At 42.4% G+C, this 21,362-nt stretch overlaps 1 protein-coding gene and 1 long non-coding RNA gene across 5 annotated transcripts in view; one reads left to right on the plus strand and one right to left on the minus strand.

Moving 5' to 3' along the window:
* CLYBL (citramalyl-CoA lyase) overlaps positions 1-21,362 on the plus strand; it is a 167,012-nt gene that overhangs the window by 104,581 nt on the left and 41,069 nt on the right. The gene's annotated exons all lie outside the window — the stretch shown is intronic.
* LOC102072946 (uncharacterized) overlaps positions 11,691-21,362 on the minus strand; it is a 77,922-nt gene continuing 68,250 nt past the window's right edge. Inside the window, exons 2-4 of the long non-coding RNA XR_012579102.1 lie at positions 20,445-20,600; positions 19,053-19,124; positions 11,691-18,911 (exon numbers count right to left, since the gene is read on the minus strand). This is a non-coding gene — a long non-coding RNA (uncharacterized LOC102072946). The remainder of the gene's footprint in view (positions 18,912-19,052; positions 19,125-20,444; positions 20,601-21,362) is intronic.

A 21,362-nucleotide genomic window follows, 5' to 3' on the forward strand; every position in this document is an offset into this window, starting at 1 on the left:
GAATGGGCTTCCAAGGAGGAATGCAGAAATATTACCTGGATATGTAAGCATAGAATGAGGAAGGCCAAAGACTGGCTGGAATCAATAGCCACAGCCTGCCTGAAGGAAGATGCTGACTGGAGACAAAGGGAATAAAGTCTTTGCCATGCAGGTGGTCAGCCATTGGAAGAGGCTGCTCAGAGCACTGGTCTATCCTTGCTCCATGGGGGTATCCAAGCCCTGGCTGGGTGAGGCCCTTATCAGCCTGGTGTAGAGTGGTAGATAACCCTGCTCTGAGGAGGCAGATGGATGAAGTGGTCTCCTTTCCTTCCTGAAATAGATGTGTGATTGCATGACTTTCTTAGTGGTTAGAAAACTTGTCCAGGAAGCCAGGAGCACAGGCCTATTTGTCCTTATCTGGAGTGATGACAGCAGCACCCTGCTTGCTAAAGCACCCTGGTGCTCCATCTGTATGTATGCACCCCTGTGGAAGAGGCATCCTCCACCTTGCTTTAAATAAGTAGATATTAACTGGGCCACAGACCAAATCTAGGCCTGAAGCTGACTTTCTAGCTTAGTGGTCAGGACATGAAACACGAGAAGACAGACCTGGATTTATATCTGTGCGCAAGGGACAGATTGTACATTTTGGTCTATGACTTTTTTTTCAAGCATCACAGTGCATGTGTCCCTGTGTGGTTCTATTCCTAGTTTACTGACATCATCAAGAAATCAGATCCTCAACAGACATGAAACTGATACCATCACTATACTAGCAGGGAAATTTTCATTTCTGCATTTTCCTAATAGCCTGCCAGCTCCATGAGCAGCTTGTCCTGTTAAAGACCTTGAAACAATTCGTGCAGTTTTTACTGCTTTTCTAATTGTAACTAGAAAATTATGCATTTTACTTTTAACTGCCAAGAGATATTTTCTCCCTCCCTTTCTACTCTTCCCTCACCTGTTGTAGTTCAATAAACAATTCAAGCCAGTTCTTCTTTTTGTTGGAAGGGCCTGGATAGAGACTGAAAGGATCAGAAAAATTTAAAAAACTATGTTCTTGCAGCTGCTGAATCTAGCACCTGGTTATTACCAGTTTCACCATCAATGAGGCTGAGCAAGTGTTCCTCAGATCCCATTAACAGGTCAATTTCCCTTACCATTAGTCTGAGAATTATCACCTCTTACTGTCCATAGCCAAATATATTGTTAGCAAATTAAAGGCAAGATTTCTCAAAGTCAGAGATTAAAGGCAAGAAGCTTGCTGTCAACTTTTTTTCAACAGAAGTCGGATATTAGGCTGTTAATTCCAAATTCTGGTTATCTAGAGATGTAGCTATGAAATGAGCAGCTGCAAGTGTGGCATGCTTGAGCATTTTGTAGAAATAAGTCGGAGACTTCACTGATGCATGTTTTATTTGCAAGTAAAAATTCAAAGCACTGTATCACTCAGCTGGGCTGACCCACATGTGAGGGTCTGTATGTGCAGCATGTTTTACTGATCCTTTTGTAGAAGGTGATGGAGGAGGAGGAGCAGCTCAACTGGGTTAAGCACAGTAGATGGTTTAGATAGGAACTTCTGGCTACCCTGCTGCTCTTGCAGTTGATTAGCTGTTTTCAGTAATTATGCATTTCCATCAGGGGTGCAATGGTTATCACCTCTGGTAATGAGATTACTCCCATTTCATACAAGTGTAATGTTCTGCCAGCTCCCTTTTGGCACTTTACACGTTTCTGTGCCTCGCGCTTCCAGCGCTTGCCGAGGCTGCACACCATCTTCTCTCCTGTGCACTCATCTAACCACGCAAATGGGTTCCCCAGCATTTGTCAGTGGAAGCAACCTACAGGCCTGCCAAGGTAGCCTCACAGCACGTGCAGTGAAGAGCCTGCTTTGCTGTAACCACAGTGAACTAGTTCTGGGGTTTTTGTTGTTGTTGTTGTTGTGGCTTTTTCCCAAGTGGCTGCACCAGGCTGTCACAGAATGGGAATTACATGTTTTTCACTTATGTGAAATCATCTCTGCAACCCATGACATAGCATCCCAAAGCATGGCTTTGCACCCCAATCACCATAGTAGCAAAGGCACTATCCTTTCATCACAATATTGAAAAACTTGCAGATTTTGCCTGGATTTCCTAAATACAGAGTACTCATTCCCCAAAGCACTGTTAAAAATCATTATTGTCAATTATAGGACAAGCCAGAGAAGTGGACACTGATGTTGCATCTGACTTAGACAATTGATTTGTCCATTCTTTTGGTGGAAATTTCCCTGGAAATCTTTTAAATGGCAAGAAAGAGAAACACCCTAAAAAAAAAAAAGAGAAGTAAGTCATTGAAGAAGGTATGAAATTGTAATGCACACTTCTGGAGCATAACAAAGAGGAAGGAGTATGCAGTGAAACATTATACTGCACAGAGCTGCAGATTCCAGGCATTCCTTTTGATGGAGCCTCTGAAGGAAGTATAGAGGCTGTGTATCCCTTTTGAGGCAGCTTTACAGGTCACAGATCTGGCCTAAACAAAAGTATTTTTTTTCCAAACTACTCCTTTCATTTTCCTCCTCCTCATGTCAGGACTCCAGCAGAGTTTTGTAAGCAGTCCAAGGGCCATCCTGGCAGCATCTACCTCCCTGCCTCTGGGGACTGATTCCAGGTCATAGATCAGAGGGAAGGTACACTTCACAGAGTGCCTTGGCGCAAGCACACCTCCTTTCATAGGTTTTTTTTTTCCCTTCCAGAGTGTGGCATGAAAAGGGCAACACTGTAGGCTACCAATCAACCACCTCCTTAAAATAAACCCCGTCATCACAGTATCTTTCATGTAGACATCCCAGGGTGTAAGCTGCATGGTGCAAAGAAGGGCATCTGGTTTTCACCCTGTTCTGGAAATTGAGTACATAAATGCAGGTTTTGCCAAGAAATATAAATGCCAGTGCTTGAGCAGCAGCCTTGGAGTGTGGAGACACCCTGGACTCTCCATGTGATTCCAGAAGCCATGTGACAAGATCCTTTAATGCTTTTTGCCATTAAAATTGATCCAAGATACCAAAAGATAAGCTATGAAATTCCCCTTCTGTGTGAAGCTGCAAGATTTCCAAAAGAAAGAATCCCATCAGGAGACCAGAAAAAAACACTGTCTCTGCAGAAAACCTCTCCCTGTCACTTCCACAAAAGGTCTTCATCCTGAAGGTGCTGCTCAAACCAAGTGCTTCCAAGCAATTTAGGGGAAAAGACACTGGAGGTGCCTTCTTTAGGAAAGGGAAGACCTGAGACTCCTGCACCAAGAGGAGGCACAAAGGAGCTGCCAGAGGAAGTCCTGCCACTCAAGGAAACAGTCTCCTCCCTTCCTGCTTTTCCATGTATGGTTTCTTGCCCACAGCCCTTGTTTGCAACGTGCTAAAATGAAACAGGGTGGTGCATTTGCTTTCTTTGGGCTTTAGAGAATCAAGCTTTTGGAGGCCAGGCACCAGCTGTGACGTTAAATTGATAAGACCTACATTTCAACAGAGTCAGACATTTAATTCACCCTTGAAAAGTCAGAAACCATATTTCTGAGAATCTGCTATTTAGGCGATTATTTGACTATGCTCTTTAATTCAATTTAATCTACTCATTCTAATTATATGCTCATTTATTCTCAATCTGAGAATAACAGTAATAAAAAAAAGAATATAAAATTTGAGATTTTTTTGAGCATTGCATGAGATCACTAAGCCAGGGTCATGTATGTGCTGTGAAGACAAAACCAGATTTTCATTGAAAAGGTTTGATAAGGGACTTGCATTGTTGCAGAGGGATACACACTTGGAAAATCTCACTATTGAACTTGTTACTTCATGTGAAGCAATAGCTGCAATAATAAGAAAAAAAAATCCCATCTAATTTCCTGAAAAGGTGGGAGGTAGAGAGAATGTATTTTAATAGCAGTTGTATCATTAACTCTTTGAGATTCCAGTGTATTTCAGTGTTCTCTAAACACAGCTGTACAGTAAAAGTGCCAGTGCTGGCACAAGCAGCATCTGAGAAAGTTCCCCGTTGTGCCAAGACTGTGACATTGCGTTCTGCTGGAGATCTCTCTGGCTTCGTTTCATGCATACCTAGCAGATTTAGCAGATTGTGAAAATGAATGTTTTCCATTCTCATGGCTGATTTTTGCATGCATCTGTTCACTCATCTAAACCTTAGTTACATGCTGCTATGAGAATGAAAGGGTATAATTTTTTCCTTGGAAATTGGGATTGTTTCATGCACTACAATTTCTGCTTAAGGATCCTGCACAGCAATTGTGAAACACTTGTCTCACTAATGTCTTAGAAAAAATTATAGCTACAGGGATGCATTTCTCTCTCCTTCCGCATGCATATCTGGGCTTCATGTAGTAGGAATTATGTGCATAAATCAAGAGAAAAGTACTCCCCCTAGAATGGAAAATACCTGTTGGCAGGTACCAAAATATAAATATTTAAACATGGCATTTGCATATAACATTAATAAACCCACACTGATTATGTTGCAAATTCTGTATTGTAATTCACAGTGCTTACTTCATATACCAGGTTGCAAGTTACTGCGAGTGCACAGAATTTGCCAAATTGTTTGAATATTGTAGCTGTGCTATATTACAGGGCTTACACAGGCATTTATGTGCTGAACACTCCTCATTTTATTTTTCTTGAAAAAATATAGCCTGGCAATTAGGTTGATACAATGAGCTTGAATAGGGTTATGAGAGAAAATGGATGTATGTGACACTCCAGAATTAACAGTGTTTGCACTCTTGCTTCTTAAAAGTTACCTATCTGGCATGTAATGTTTTTATGCTGTAATTTCTCTATGTTAACCATTCTAAGTAACTTTTAATATTATTTTTTTTTACATAAAGGAAGAATTAAAATGGCTTAACCACATTCTCATAAGAGATCTAGGCAAAGACAAAGGCTGAGATTCAGATAGCTCTCAGCCCACCCAGCCCTTGAAACATTGCTAGTAAACAGCACAAGTCTGGAGTTTTTCTTCAAAATTATTTGTGTTCTGCAGATTTGTACTGCCTTTGTTGCAGAGATGTACTTCTGTGAGCCTTGTCCCCATGCCACCAAAATTAACATGCACCGTCTGAAAGGTAAAGACAAGGATACAAAGCCAAAAAGCCATCAGTAGGAGCATTGTGCCCCACAGCACTCTTAGCACACTCGCTTCTTGTGCATCCAAAGCACCCATTAAACCTTTATATCACTCTTCAGAGACTGTAATTTCTTTTTCCATAGCATAAAGTTTACTGGTTCTTGTCTTTTCTAAGGCACCCTCTTTGCTGGGTAGTCACACAAAAGGAACAGAGCTAAAAAGTGAGTCACATTAGTCATGCTGTGTAAGGTCCAGTGAAGTGGATTTCCAATTATTGCTAATTTATTCAGGGGTAAATTGTTGCACTGCGAGGGGGCGAGCAGTAGGGGTGGGTGCAGAGCCCAGCGGGCGCCTGGCGGGGCACGCCGTGCTCAGCCTGTCGTGGTTGCTGCATTTCCAAGAGCCTGGCTTCAAGCTGCAGGCACACACATGCAGAGGCCCCTCTGCCACCTCACAGAAGGACGAAGGAAAGGCTGGGTTTTGTTGTCCCCTTGCTCCTCTGTGCTTGCTCTGGCCACCCAGATTGCACATGGGAGTTGAGCTGGACCTGGTCACTGAACCTCAGGTCTGCTCTTGGGCTGGGTCCTGCCAGAGGCTTCTGTGAGGATGGGGTGCTTCCTGCCCATTTCTGTCACCTGAACCTGTAGCAGTGCTGTGGGCAGCATCCAGGGACGCAGGAGGTCCCAGGGTGAGCCTCCACTGTCACACGTGCTTGGCTGCACGCAGCCACAGAGACAAATGAGAAAGTGTGGCCATGAGCAGCAGTGGGCTTCAGCTGGCATGCTGTAGTCCAGGGAGCTCCTTGTGGAACACATCTCTCCTACCTTGTGCCCTGACACAGTGCTGCTCCTTTAGCTTTGTCAATGGTTTATGGGTTCCAAACCATTGCACACCAGGCACTGCTCAGCTCTGCATTTTCTTCCCTCCAACTTCCATGGCTCCAGCAAGGACACGTAGGAGAATTTGTATTTCAATTTTAAAACCCTCTCTCATGCAAGCCAGTACATATGCTGTCCATGTTCTGGCAATGTAAGGTAGGAAAAGTCCCCAGTCACCTCATGGAGCAGCTAGTCAATGCTTTCTTATGCAACTGGAAAGCTCACGTGTGTGGGCACCTCAGCCAGTATGATCAGAGCACTGGATAAAGACATCTTTGCAATTTTTAGCTACACACTGTTATGATTGAGAGCAGCTGGTTTGGTTTTAGGGGTTAGCTGTGTGTTTCTGGCTGGACAGAAAGCAGCTGCCCATGGGAACCAAGTCTATCCGGGCCCTTCCCCAAGGGCCACTCTCTCTGCTCTGACTAAAGGCTATTTCCCAGTTGAGCTTGCCAGCCTTTCTCTGGAAAGGAGCTAGCTACTAATTTTCACAAGCTGTGTCTTAGTGAATTTTTGAGGACCTTCTGAAAAGCTGAGGATCTTTTCAATGAAGTTTAGAAATGCTACTTTAAAAGTCTCATTTAGCCCATCCAAACCTCTAAGTCAAAGACAATTAAAGTATTGTATCATAGCAATTTTCTCTGCTCAGGGATCACAGTGGTACTTGCAGAGCCAAAAAGGCTGTATTTTCCTTCTTAGACTAGGAAGAAGTACACTGAAACAGGTGGGGTTTGGAGATTTACAGGTTGGAATTAATCCTGCTGTCTCTTGCATTAATTTAAAATTTCCATTCTGTTAAACTCAAAGGAAAATCATGTTTCTTCAAGGAAATAAAATGCCCTTAGACTTTTTATGATCCTGCATGCTAGGGGGTAGCAACAATAAGAATAACCAATCTTATTTTACCAATACCTAAATAGCTTATGATGCTTTGCAAAACTTTCCTGCATATTTCCTACAATATGTTTGTGCTAATTTGTCATAGAATTGCAGGTTTGGGCAGAAGGTTGTAAAGTGTTTACATTTGTGAAGATTTTGTTAAACTGGAATACTGCTGTATTCTCCACCGGTCTGATATTTTACATAATGGAGATGTAAGTTTTCTTGCCTTCTCCTTTTTTCTTTTTCTATTGCAAAATGTAAGAGCTGAGAAGCAATTAGAAATGGTGTTTTTCTTTTGGCAACTAAAACCTGTTAATAGTTGGAAAGTTATGTTTGCGGCATAGATTGCTAATAAAATTCGCCTCTTCCTGCCAAAATCAGAGATTCCAATTTTCAACATCTCCCCTGTCTCTCTCTCTGCACGAGCCATTCACACCGAACTCGCTGTACTTCTGGCTGTTTTGCTCGTGCACTCTGTCAAAAAATATTTTCTGCATCTCTAATTTCATCAAGATATGCTTGACTGGGAGTGTCAGCATCACCGAGCAGTGGTGTTTAATTCAAAATTCGCTGCGTCCGTGGCTGCGGCAGTGAACAACTGAAATATCAGTGAGGAACCAGACCTCCGAGGTGCCGCGGTTTGTTGGAGTGTTTGTGCAATTAGGTGGGAAACGTCACTCTTGTGTGACTGCCCGTGCTTCAGCAGTGCTCTGTTGACCACATAGCATCCATTTCTAGTATTTACGTCAGCAAAGGGTGATATGTAAAAGCTCAGGATGTAATGGTTGTGTGTGCCATATTATGAGAAATATAATTTCTCTCTTTTTGTCTCCCTTAAGTCATAGTAGCGCATTTTTAAATAGCAGTCTGCAGTGATATTTATCTCGTCGTGCAATTGCCAAGGTATTCTGATACTGAGATACAGTCAGCAGTGTTCAGGCTTTGGTAGTCCTGAAGTCAGATGTGGGTAAAATGGCAAAGGTAAGGGCAAAGACTTTAAAAAAATAGATGGAAAAATGTGGGGCGTCTGACTGTCTCTTAAATGTGGATTATTCTGAGGGACATCAGTCTTTTTTTGAAGTGAAGCTTTAACATTCATGTGTTCTCACTTTCACTGTTGGTTGTGATCTACCCTGGACACAATGGTGTTTTTCTCCTATCCTGGCTATTTTATTGTCCTTATTTTCTTGCCCTGCTTTCAGCACTGGTGTGCTGGGAGAGGTGGATGCCCAGGCTGTCAAGTGAGTGACATCAAGGCATTGCACTTCTATTCAGAGCTGGACATGGTATTGCTCGGTGAGGGGTCATGTGTTGGGAGCAGGCAGCTGCCTGGGCACTCAGAGGTGTGGGGTACAGCTGGGCTGGTGTGGCCCAACATGGAAAACTGGCCAGTGAACTCAGTTCACATTGTGTGTAAATCCAAGCATTGCTGATCTTCCCCTGATTATATTTAGCAAGGGAATTGGGTTTAGGAGGTGATTGTTTTGAATGATGAGCTGTTCATTACATCTGTTTTCCTTGACTGCTGATGTGAAATAATTGACAGATGAAATGTGAGAGGATAATTTCATGTTTCACACCAGTGAGTCCATTTTATTTGGTACCCTTCTCACATGATTGGGGAAGACTAGTGTCATATGAATCCTTTGCCTAACTGAATGGTGAATCAGCAGGTCAATGATGAGGTCATACCAAGACCTCCTGAAAAGCTTTTTATTGTTGTTTGGGTTGAATTGGGTTTTGTGTCTGAGTAGGTTTCATGATGCAGCATGCAGTTTAAATACTTGGTTCATATTTATTCCTGTTTGGCACTGCCAAGGATTGCAACTCTCTGACATAAACAATACTTGGTGACATCCTATTTTCTGGCAGGTTTAGCAGAGTCACTAGTTGTTGATCAGAGACAGACAGTGGCCAGTGCTTGCAGTCCAGGGATAAAATCTTTGTCTTGGGAATGAGCGGTACTTGCATGAGCTTGTGATACCTTGTCAGGGAAAACTGTGTTCTTGGGCTCTGCCTGCATCAGGCAAGCCTAATAAATCATGGAATTTAATCAGAAGAGAAGGGCCAGACACAAGTGAAACAGAACCTATGGTAGGTTTTATCCTGGTAGAAGGGCCTGAAGTATCCTTAACTGCTTGCTTTGCTTCAGATGCAACTGGCACATAGCAGAGGGCAGCCCTGTGTGCTGTGAAATGTAATGACTGATCCAAACCACAGCAGGTGCTCCTGGTGGAAATGAGACCTTAGTCACCAGGAACAGCTCCCCAGAGCATCACCGGTGCTCAAAGGCTGCTACCCAGTGCAGAAACTTGCAAAGCAAGGCAAAAGTGCAGAAAGCCCCCTCCTTTCTCCACTACAGAATTTTTGTGTCGTAATTCTGAAGCTTCATGGAGCTCTGTAAAATAATATTTGTCTCATGTCTTCTAGTGGCAGTGCTTGATTCTGAAAGGATGACAGCATTTCCTTCTGCTGTTCCCATGACAGAAGAGGGTGAGGAAGTCAGAGCATGGCTGCTAATGTGAGCACAACATTGCTGATACCATCCTGGCATTCAGAGTCCTAATCCTTTCCGTATTTCTGAGGTGCCTGTCAGTAGAATTTCCTTGATGCACCAGTGCTCTGGGAATAAAGCAGATTTCTAACTTACAGTGGGCTCTGCACAATTGCCACCTCACACACTCCTAGCACAAGATAAATAATTGCTCTACGTTTGTGCTTCTGTCAATGGTTCTATTCTTGAGGCTGTTCCAGTCCCAGTGCTCGCTCTCCCTGCCAGCAGGTGCAGGAACCTCAGCAAGGGTGGTCCAGCTCGGCACACTCTGCCAGGGGCTATCCTGTGTTTCTCAAACACAGCTTCTCCAGCCGGCGGATGAGCCCCAGAGGGAGCCCTAGACAGTCCTGCGCTGGGCAGGAGAAGCTGGCAGCCACACAGGGCCTCAAGGATGTCGTTTATAAAGCTGGGAAAAAAATCCCCTCCCGCAGTGTGGTGCTCTGTGCCAAGGCCATCATCCTTCCAGCCAAGGCAGGCTGGATGGGTCTCCCACAAGAGCCTGTCAGCCCCTTTCATTAGGCAGCCAGAGGGGCTGCTGCTGAGTGATGCACGGCACCTCCTTCACCCCATGCGTGCTTCCTGCCAGCCCCGGGAACGAGAGGCTGCGATTAGAAACCAAACTCCGGTTCTTCTGCATGACTGTGCAGGGCATTTTGGTATTAGAAAACACCACCCCCCCACCCCCCCGCCCCCTTTATTTATTTATTTAAAATAAACAGTTTGGGTTGTTTGTTTTTTTCTGGCATCAGTGCTTTTGTTCTCACCCCCCCACACCCCCTCCTCCAGAGGTGTGGGTATGTGGGGGATTATTTGGGATGTGGATTTCAGGGTTTTGTCCATCTTGTTACAGCGAATGCATCACCTGCGTGACTCAGTCATTCTGTGGCTGCCTGGGGAGAGAGGCCTTCAAGAGCAGTTGCAACAATAATCCTGTCTCATTACGGCCCATGGCACTGCTGCTGTGAAAGTAGGCAAGCTAGCAGATCTCCTTCTTAGAAAATACCAGTCTAGCCGTGCGGAAAAACTACCTTCTATTACTGGGTAGTCAACACTCTACTGTGGGCTTCCGTAGATGGGGTAATTTAAATCACAATAATTAAAATGAAAAGTGATGCCAGGATAGAGCAATTTCCCTTTCCTTCATCTGATATATCTAGTGGGAAAAGAAACTACAAAAATCTCTGTTGATAACAAAAGAAAAAATCAAAATAGCCTGTGGGTATACTAAATATTTGTGAAAAGCAGATTTACAAAATCCTCATGATGCTCTGTGTTTGTCTGGTGATCTTTTCCCCTGCATTTGGGGGCAAATGCTCAGACTCTATGCAGTCAGTGAGTCCTACTTTAAGTCACTAGCTCAGTTTGCCACTCGCAGTCTGCCAGGCTTTTCCAAACCATAGCCCTTTCACTGGCAATTCCTCCATGGGTATTCACATCTTCTGGTGAATACCCATCCTTCAAGTACAAGGGCTGGAATAAGTTTAGGTACAGGTTTAGGAGATCCTCTCCATAAGAAAGAACTGTGAACTGTCACTGAAGGCTCTTGCAATGAATTAATCTCTTCCTATAAATCCATTTGGGACCCCTGGGAACAGTGGTTCTAGTACAGCCTTTGTCCTGCTGTAGCCACCATCGTGGGGCAGCAGAAAGCTGCTTCCCTCAGTCCATCCTGTGGCCATGGCTTCCCCAGAAGCTTTCCCTTTGCCTGCTTCCAGGCCTGGCCAAGGAGCTCCCTGGAGCCACATGGGGTCCTCCAAATTGGGGCTTCTGGAGCTGGAGTTTGGCTCACTCACACTCCCACTGAGTGGCCAGAATGGCACTGCCGTATTTTAGAGAATTCACTGCAGGAACATCCTCCCAAACCATAGGTGTCCTTGCCAAGGAAGGGTAGTCAAGCTTATGTTTTCCATAAGAAAGATGTTTCCTGAATGATATTTTTTTTTCTCTGATTCTCTGTATTAACATATTTTTTTAAAGAGAAAATATTTCTTCTCATATGTGACTGTGTATTTTAAATATAATTAAAGGGAAACTAGTCTTTTTTTCTGCCTCTAAAGAGTTGAATTTATACATTTTAATATGAAGATATTCTCAGTAGGGAGCAGGAGCCTATCATTGGCTTCTAATACAGGCAACACAAACTGCAAATCTAAAAGAAAGGGCTACGGCACAGAAAGGAGGAAGCGGATTTTAGATGCAGAGGGAGAATACAAGTATTTAGACCATATCTGTAGCTATAAAGCTAGAGATAAAAGGCTTTTTCCTTTATATTTTCTTTTTATTGTTTTTTTATAGTGCAGTACAATACAAACATTACAACCTGGCTGACTCCTGCAGAGATGCCAGGCACTAGCATCGTGTCCAAAAATTAGCTTTATACATATGCTAAATTAAAGATTGGCAGCCGCAGCAGCACAAATCCCATATTGGCAGCAGTTTGCAAATCCCACGTTGGCAGTCTTCTCCACATGAAAGAAGAGAGGAAATACAAAGGGCAAAAAGCCCAAGAGTCTTTCTCTAGCAAATAGCAGCGAATGGAACACAGAAACTATCTGCAGGGAAAAAAATCTCCAGATTACTGGAGATAAAAGAATATAGCTGAATCTGTGATAAGCTCGAACAAGGGCCTATTTACACCTTTTGGAGAAAGAGACATTATTAGTAAGCAAATGTTATTTTGGTGGAAAGGGTGGGAGTCTGCTGCCAGACAGAGGACAGCACTAGCCCCTGCATGATCTGCAATCAAGGGGGGCTGGATTCTTCTTCAACAAGAAGTGCAAAGATTCCTTTCAATCTCTTTAATTTGGCTTTTGCTAAATGTATTGGACCTAAAGCATATAGGGTGAATTGGGTTCTCCTTTGCAAATTGTGTTTTGATTTATCTACAGAAATAATTAATTGCGTGTTTTATGAACCAATCAAAATTGGCGTTGCTTTTAATTAATTCATCCGAACATCCATGTTTTCATGTTAATTCTGTTTATAACTGTGTTCAGGGTGCATTTTACAGCAACAAGTGATTTCTCTTACATGTATGGTTGGCAGCAGTTCAATGTAGGTCTGCTCAGTTGGGATGGATTACTTAGCTCCTTCAACCTGCCCACCTGTGTAATTTTGGTTGGTCTGGCTCCCTTCTTTTTGGACATGGCTCTGGTGCACAGCATCCCCTGCCCTATTGCATTTGGCTTTCCCACTCTCTGCAGTGTGGTGCATGAACCACCACATCAGCTAACCTGCCACGGAAACTGTGCCATTTCCAAGATGCTGTTTATTTTCAGCGGCTCACACAATACAGAAGCATGTGCCGGGAGAAAACAAAGACCCTGTAAAGGGAATCAGAGCTGTGCTTGGAGTCTCCAGCCACCAGGACCATCTCCTGTGCCATCCAGACCATGCAGAGGGAGAGGCAGACTGCAGGTGGATCTGGAATTACAGAGCACTCCAGTGTCTGTCCTGCAGGAGAGGGAGAGGCAGGGGCTCCAGCAGCTGCAGGGAGGACTTAGCAGCAGAGCAAGAGCTGCAGGATGAGAAGGACCACATACATAGCTGATGGACTCCCCTGCAAAGAGGGAACAGAACCACTGCCATGGCCACCTGGAAGCTGGTGATTGCACAGCTTTCTCTGCTACACTACCGAACATTCGTGACTGCAAAGTGAAAGCCAGCAGAGCTGTTGGCCCTCTCTTCTCACAGATGATAGACACATGGGTTGTCAAAATGCTTTTTGTTGCATTGGCTTTCCAGCTGCACCAAGAGATGGGATCTAAAGGCTGGACACGGGATGTAGATGAGCAGAAAGTGTTGTTACTGTACTATTGATTACTGACCTCTGCTAGTCATGCTCTGGACAAAGGCCCTTAGGTTTTCTGCTGAGGCACTCACTGAAGCCTGGCTGTGCTCCACACTTGTGGTGGCTTTCTCTGCCAAGTCTGATTTTGCACGTTCACTCCATGGAGTCTTCTCTCAACTCTGCAGCCCTGGTTTTGTTCCCAGGGTTTCTCTAGAGCCTGTAGGACCAGCTGTGTCCTTGAGTTGTCTGCCTTTGGCTGTGGATGCCAAGATGCTTCAAACAAGAAAAATTACCAAGTGGCACGTTCCAAGCAAATCAAAAAGCAGCTCTGTTTCACACAATGAATAGTTAGACTCATTTTCCTTTCGATAGTGTGGCAATGAACATGAGTCAAAAAGCAAGAATATATTCGTGAAATAATCCAGTCAAGGACTATTAATCACAAAGGGCCTGCCACTCGTTCCAAGGATCTCTCATCCACTCTAAGTAGAAGGAGAAAGTTGTTCTCTTCTTACTGCTGGGAATTGACGCCCTCTGTGAAAGATGAATGCATCAAGACTAGTTTCCAAAGTACAAGACAGTGAGCAGAAAGTGCTTAAACTGACTTTTTGGGGATGTCTCTGACCATTTGAAGGCATCACACAGACCAGAGGATGCAACTTGGACCCATGCTATTCTAGGCTGATGAATGCACATCTTGGCTCATGCCAAGCATATCCTTATTCCATGATTGCATACTGTGCCTGCAGTACATTAAACCATTGAGAAGAGTTCTGGGCAAGTTTTTCTGGAAAAACTTGCTGTGCTGGGAATCTCTTTTGTTATCTCAAGTTTAAGTTTGATCTTTATAAATCTTGAAGCATTAGATGAAGTTCAGAGGAAGATCTGTAATTATGTATAGGCTTTGCTGTGTAAAATTCCTGGCTCTCACAAAATCAATATCATGTAATTCATAGCCATTAATCCTAGTGAGTAAGCCTGTAAGGAGAAAGTCCTTAGGCCATGGAAAGTTTAGGCTCTGTGTCTGCTCCTGGGAACAGAGAATTTTTGACAGCCTCTGTGAAAGATGAATGCATCAAGAGCAGCTTCCAAAATACAGGAGAGAGAGGAGATACAGCTTAGGCTGACTTTTTGGTGATGACTGGCCATTTGAAGGCATCACACAGACTGAAGAATGTGACTTGGATCCATGCTATTCTAGGCTGACAAATGTGCATCTTGGCTCATGCATCAAAGTTAAGCCACTCTCCTCGTGAATCATCCTGGTCCTGCACATAAGGGAGGGTAACCACATCCAAGGGACAGCCAGGTGGCTTTGGAAGGGTGGAATGGAAGGGGAATAAGAAGGAATCCATGAGAAATCCATGGTTAGCTGAGGGAAGTCCAGTAATTTTTGTGCACACACAGCCTCTGATCTGGGCTACAGTTACGATTTTAGAAGTTTTGAGCAGCCTTCACCTGGCAGAGGGACCTTATGTTGCATCAGTGCTTCACATCATGTGGTCGAAATTATTTTTAAATCTTGGATTAGGTGCTTTAATCATTAGGCACACTTCCCTGCTGACAACAGCTTTGGTTTTTGTAACTTCTTCATAGTTCTTATCCAAAATGCTAGTGATGCTTCTCTTTGCTTATGTTCAAGAACTTACCACTTTTAGTGAAGCATTCAAGTGCTTGAATTATTTGTACATGCCTTGCATCTTGATTATAGTTAAAGCAAACAATACATATTTATCTATTTTAATCTCTTTTTTTCACTTTGCTCCTTTTTGCTTCCATTGAAACCTATTTCTATTTATTATGGTCTTTCTGATGATAAAGTGACCAGAATTAGAAGTAAAAACTGGCAGTGCTGTTGTTGCTGAGCTGTGCAGTGATGGAGATGACATGATACAGCTCCATTGGCCCTTTTCTTGATTACTGCACAGTCGTGTAGCACATCCCTCTCTCACTCTCATCCCTCATTAGCCACACTGCCACTTTGGCTTTGTCTTTCATACTCATGGTCTGTGGCTTTGAATTTTGATTTTATCCCTATCTCTTCTTTATTTATTTTCATCCTTTTGAACCACTTTTATTTCATGCTATGGCCACTAGAAATTTTTACTAGGATGATGTTCACATTTTCTCCAAGACCAACAGCATAGATGCAAATTAGAGAAAAAATCCAGCAGGAGTACTCTGGACACTTTTCTTAACTCAATCTGATTATTTTACTGTTTATTTCAGCTTTTGATCTGCTTAACAATCTTTTCCAGCAATGCATCTTTTCCCCCTTGAACATTAATTTTGAGTGCTCAGATCTCAGTGGTAAAACATGTAAATTGCACTGAATGTGTGAGAAAATCTTAAGCAGTAAAATGCTGCTGCAATGCATAATTGTTGGAATTGTCCTCCTGACTCCACTGCGTTATTTTCCTTCTATTATATCACAATGGCATGAGCACATATATCAAAAAGCTGAAACGTGCAGGAATCATGACCATCTACTCCTCCCCCATGTCCTGTCAGTTTCTTCATCCCAGATTAGTGTCTGTTGGCTTGGGAAGCAAAGAGGGAGCAGATGGACCACAAAATGAGATTCTGTAACCTTCTTACCCAATAGATCTGCTTTCTGCATGTATTCAGACATATTTACTTACTGTAGTGACAATTATCAGTTTTATTTCTTTTAAGAAAACCAAACAACTTCAGCTCAGTATGAAAGAGCAAACTAATTTGTCTTCTGGCACCGTTACTGTCCATATAATTTCAAATCAATTAGGAGAAATGTGGCTGAATTCCTATCTGCACAATACCTGAATATGCCCATTAAATTCATAGACATGCTTAGATATAAGGGCACAAACACAGCATGTACCTTCTCTGGACCTTTAGGTAACTTTTTATTCTTCATAACACAGGTCACAAGAGCAGAGTTGTTTATTTTCTTGTTTACTTTGAATACATTATTTGGACAGCCACATGAAGCATCTTTTTATTTGCGAATGAAGGGAGTTGGATACAAACATAACGAAATAATAATAATAACTACAAAGCTTCAAAACTATTTTGTGATTCTATGAAAATGCATCAAGTAAAGAATTCCCTTTATTCAGAAACTTGCATGTTCCCTGTGCCTCATTCAAGATGTACTCATTGAGAGCATGAGGCGTATTTTAAATGAGAAAAAATTAATAAATGCTTGGTTAGGGGGTAGCTGTGAATGAAAGCTGCCCTCAGCCATGCAGCATGTCAGTACAACCATACATTGAGCTCAGATCCATTGCTAATGTAACATTCTTATAGCAGCAGAGGTCTCTACCTCTGCTTTTCATATTAGCAAAATGTTGTGTGTCTGATCTGGGATTGGAGACAACAGCCCAGAAAACAGTGAGGTGAGATTCAGCCTGACTGTTGTAGCTCCCTAGGAAGAAGGTGCTTCAGCTGTGGGATCTGGATGCCTCCAAAGCCCAAATAATCTCAATGCTGCAGGCAGCCACTCTAGAAGATAAATCTCCTTGCAGATATACTGACCTCTGTAACAAAACCTCTAGAAAAAAACCTTAGAACAGACACCAAACTTGTAGATGACGCAGGCTGGATGCAAGGAATCCAAGTGTCTTGTGACAATGCATTTGGCCAAATAAAATGTGACAAGCTCCTGTAATGAAAAAAGTGCCTTCACTCTCACGCTGAGCCAGTGGGACTTGTCCAGCAAGTATATGGCACACATATGGCCCTGCACTGGAAGCACTGGGTATCTTCCTTAGGAGGAAAAAGGAACATGTTAAACCTAGTGGTTGGAACCCAGAGTTTTAGGATGTTTAGGAACTGGGGAAAATAAAATCAGGAGGTAGAGACTCCGAGTGCAAGAATTGCCTGGCTGCCTTATACACACGAGTGCATTGCCAAGAGCTGCAGGTGTTCAATCAGGCTGCTTTTATTTGAGGTGCCTAACGTGGATTTTGAAACCACCATGTAGGCAACCCGGCTTGAAAATTGACCTTAATTTCTTTTAATTGCATGCCTTATTCTTCATTATTTTTCTTGTTAGAGACAGAATTTTGAAAGGCGATTCACTAGTGCAGCTATTTTTGACTCATCGCTGCCTGTCTTACTTTGTGTTATTTAATGGGTTCCAGTGGCCATATGCTGCAGAGAATCCTGGAACAAAGTGAGTAAACTGGGAGGCATTGCTCAGAAGGATAAATTTCACAGTTGGAAACACACTTAATACTAAGCCTTCTAACCAGTTTTTCCAGAAATCACAAGCTTGATTGCCATGATATCTGAACATGGCATTAGCTACTCTAATGAGGAAAATAATTGATATGCTATGGAAATTAGGTCTAATTAGATCTTGTTAAGATAAATATCTCAGTTCAGCTGAAAACTTGAAGAGATACATTTTGCAGCATTCCAGATTATAAATATGACCCTTGTTCTTCACCCCCCTCTGCATCTTGGGTTACTACTGGTAGAAATGGATGTGAAAAGCCTCCTTATCACAATCACTACATTCTAACCCACTTGACATGGAATAAGTGACAAAGATGCTGGATAGTTTAAACTTTACATAGGCTTAAAACCCATTTATTTTTTACATTGGCTTTAGACAAAGAGCCAGATTTCAGAACTGTGCATCAAAATGTATCCTGCCTATTAATTTTCTTACATTAAATAAATATATTAATATTTATACATTTTCAGATCCATGGCAAACAGTGATCCATGGCAAACAGTGTTCTTCAGTGCTCTTTACCACTCTTTTCAGTGACTTAAGAACAGTATGCATGCCAAATTATATCAATACCATCTTAATGGAGGACAAATATTTAATACAAACGCTAACAAAATCAAAGTTCCTTTTAAATTTTGAAGGAAAAAGAAGAAAGTAAAAAAATATATGAGATAGGCCATCCAAAAGGTGGCTAAATTTCATTAGTATTTAGATGACTTATACCTCCAGGTATATTTTTCAAGGTACTGCCAAGCAATGGACCAAACTCGTCTCCCCCCTTCACTGGTGGAGTTGCCATGGTACTCAGAGCAGATGAAACCTTGTGGGCAGCTGCTTTGTTTTCTTCCATCTTGCAAAAAAACACAGATTCAAAATATTTACTGTCCCAGTGGGCTTGAGTTTCCATCTTGCACACTGACACTTCCACAGTGTAAAAGAGATGGGAATCGGTGTTCTGCAATAATTTTAGTTTGATGTTTTTTCATTCTCACAGAATAAGCTATTTAAAGTGAATCCTTTAGAAGTCTGTCTTCAGATATTATTTTTTCAGATCCTCTGAGCTAATGACCTACAAGCCCTAAAACAACTTATCATGTAACATCACAGGCCATTTTAAAAACAGAACATATCAAGGAGTCAATTTCCCTTATTTGATGCAATTCCTATGCCATCAGCCTGGCAGAGCTGGCAGCCTTAGACAGCTGTTTCTGTTCCCTGCAGTCACCAGCTTGCCTTCTGGGGAGCAGGATGTGCTGGGGCAGAGCTCCCTCTGCTCCCTGTGCAGAGCCCCAGGGACACAGCCTTGGTGCACCAGTGCCGCTGGGAGCCAAGGGCATGGGGAAAGCACAGGGGACCAGTCTGGGCCGGGGATTTGTCCATGAGCACCACCACTCCAGGACGCAGATCCACCAGGCAGTCCCTGCAATGATGAGGGTCTGATGGCTGAAAGCACAAAGGCTTTTTCTAGGGAAATCCACTCCCTCTGAAAAACAAGAAAACAAAAATCCATCTGTGTGTCCTCTTCGCGGCAAGTCTTGAGCAAGGGGAAAGGTGAATGATCTGATGCTTGCAGTCATGGTTCCTGACAGCTTTTCAATGTCCCTGTGTCTTGATGAATACGTACCTCTGTCCATTGACCTTTTTTCTTATGAGTGTGGGGGAAACTGGCTCGCAGGGCATCTACTGTGTCATTTCCCTGGATGAAGGAGAATAACAAGTGAGTAAAACAAGATTACTCTTCCTATGACCTTTAAATATTAATAAATTAAATATCTATTTGCATCACTCATTTTCTATTATTAATGTATTTATCTTCTGTTTTTCTTGGTCTGCCTGGTCATTGCCACCAGAAGATTCTGTATCTTCCATTTCAGAAAGTACTTGCAAGAATTAAGAAGATTCCCAAAGATTCCCTCCATGTAAATATGTACATATATAGTCACTGGATGAGATACCATGCAGACCAGCAGCAGATGTATGCAGATTTCTTCTGTGGCAGCCTGTAGCAATGATTTCACTATTTAAGTCACACAGCACTAAGGCAGCAGTTGGGATTTTTTTTAAAAAATCTATTTACTCTTTTTGTTATAAACCTAATGATTGCAGAAATGAGAAATCAGCCTGCAAACAGTCCAAATTTAAATAAAATCACCCCCACACTAGACTATAACAGTGGCAGATGGACAGAGGAAGAAAGTGTATATAGTCATATTTTTTGCCATTATAGTATAGACCCTTTCAGATTGCAACAAGCAACTTGCCATCTGCAAATCTGAGTCTTTCCTTTTCTGCTGAGGCACTGATTCAAAAATCATGATTTGTGAAGTTTGAGTTAGAGTATTAAGAGGCTTATCTCTCATTTTAAAGGCATACTGATCTCCTGATTTTGCTTCAAACACATGGGAAAAGCATCCTGAAAATTTCCCTCAGCTTCCTCTTAGGACAAAACCCAAAGCCACTGGCTCACTCTTAGGTATGTGGTGAGGTAATGGGTTCTGCACATGAATAGCTTTTTGTCAAATAGTCTCTTATTGCTGTTGTTCTCTGGCTTTTGTTTGGTTTACTCTTTGAGGAAGCGGTTTGCTCTACGCCTATAGGATATGTAGATCACACTGGGCACCTTCCTTACAGCAGCACACATACTGACAGCAGCAATGAGTGCTTGGGTTTAGCGCTGACCCTCTAAAGAGAGAAGAATCTGATCACTGTATAAATGTCATTGATTTTTAGGGCCAGATTTTCATTTAAATGGCCGCTGATTTAGTGGGTGTGTCAATTTAATACAGATTTGCAAACAAAATCTGAGCACATTTTAAAAACGTTTCAGTGTGTCTACCCGCCTCTGCTTTCCACAGTTTTATCTTACCTTAAGTAAGGGTGTGCAAAGGATGTGAGCATCACAGAGATCAGACAAACATACACAATTTGCAGCCTACTGGGGTTTCTGATGCTTTCACACTATGGGCAGGGAGTTACTTCATCTAAGGGTCAGGACTCTTACGCAGGTTTAACTTACCAATAACCAAAAAATCGCCTCTAGGTATGAAAGCCTATTTTGAACTTGTTTAAGAAGAGGAGGATGCAATTAAATTCTGGCAATTCCCTTTCAAGAGGTGCTGCAGTATGCATTGCATTGCAGTATTTCTAATTTTCACCAGGTCAGGGTTGCTCTCTGTGAAGCAAAAAAAAGAAAAGGTTTCTTTTCCTAATCATACATGCAAAAGCCATGTACAAAATAAAATACTAAATACAGTAATTACAGTAATTTTTGTTAAAATGTTTTTACACAGTAAACCTTTGGCTTTGAAAGCTCTACCAGAAGCAAAAGAAAAACAAGCTGTAATGAAAAAACTGAAATCAGAGGCCACTAATAACACTAAAGGGAGCCCAGAAGCCAAATTAATGTTTCTACAAAGAAATACTTTTCTACACCAGGCAAATTCCTAGTAAGACCTTTACCTGGGTCTTTATAGACAGGCTTCAGATTTCATTTTGAAGTATGTTTTTTACAAACTGTTTAGTGTTCATATGTCATTACCACTGTTGGGCCAGATTGCACCTGGCATCGATATAAACAAAGTTTTGGCAAGAATTCTTTCCTTTGGGATGGAGACATCTGATTTTCAAGCTGAAAACATGTCAGTGTTGCAAGACACTCCAAATAGCCTGTTTTACCAGCGCAGTAAATTAACCCGCCTGGTGTAGTGTTAAATGCTTTACAAACATCAACTGAAGGTGAGGGACGGAAACACCAAAAAACAAACAAAAACATTTCAATAACTTGTTTGATTACGAGCAATGAAAAAAAAGTACAAAGAAAGCTTGAAGGGAGGGGGGCATGCCTAGGAGACAGGACAGCAGAAAAATGAATTTTCAGAATTTTCTCCTGTATTTAACCTAGAGACTGTGTGCCATGGTGTGGGACGACACAGAA

Source organism: Zonotrichia albicollis, chromosome 2 (genome assembly GCF_047830755.1).
Source record: "Zonotrichia albicollis isolate bZonAlb1 chromosome 2, bZonAlb1.hap1, whole genome shotgun sequence".
Classification (NCBI taxonomy): Eukaryota; Metazoa; Chordata; class Aves; order Passeriformes; family Passerellidae; genus Zonotrichia; species Zonotrichia albicollis.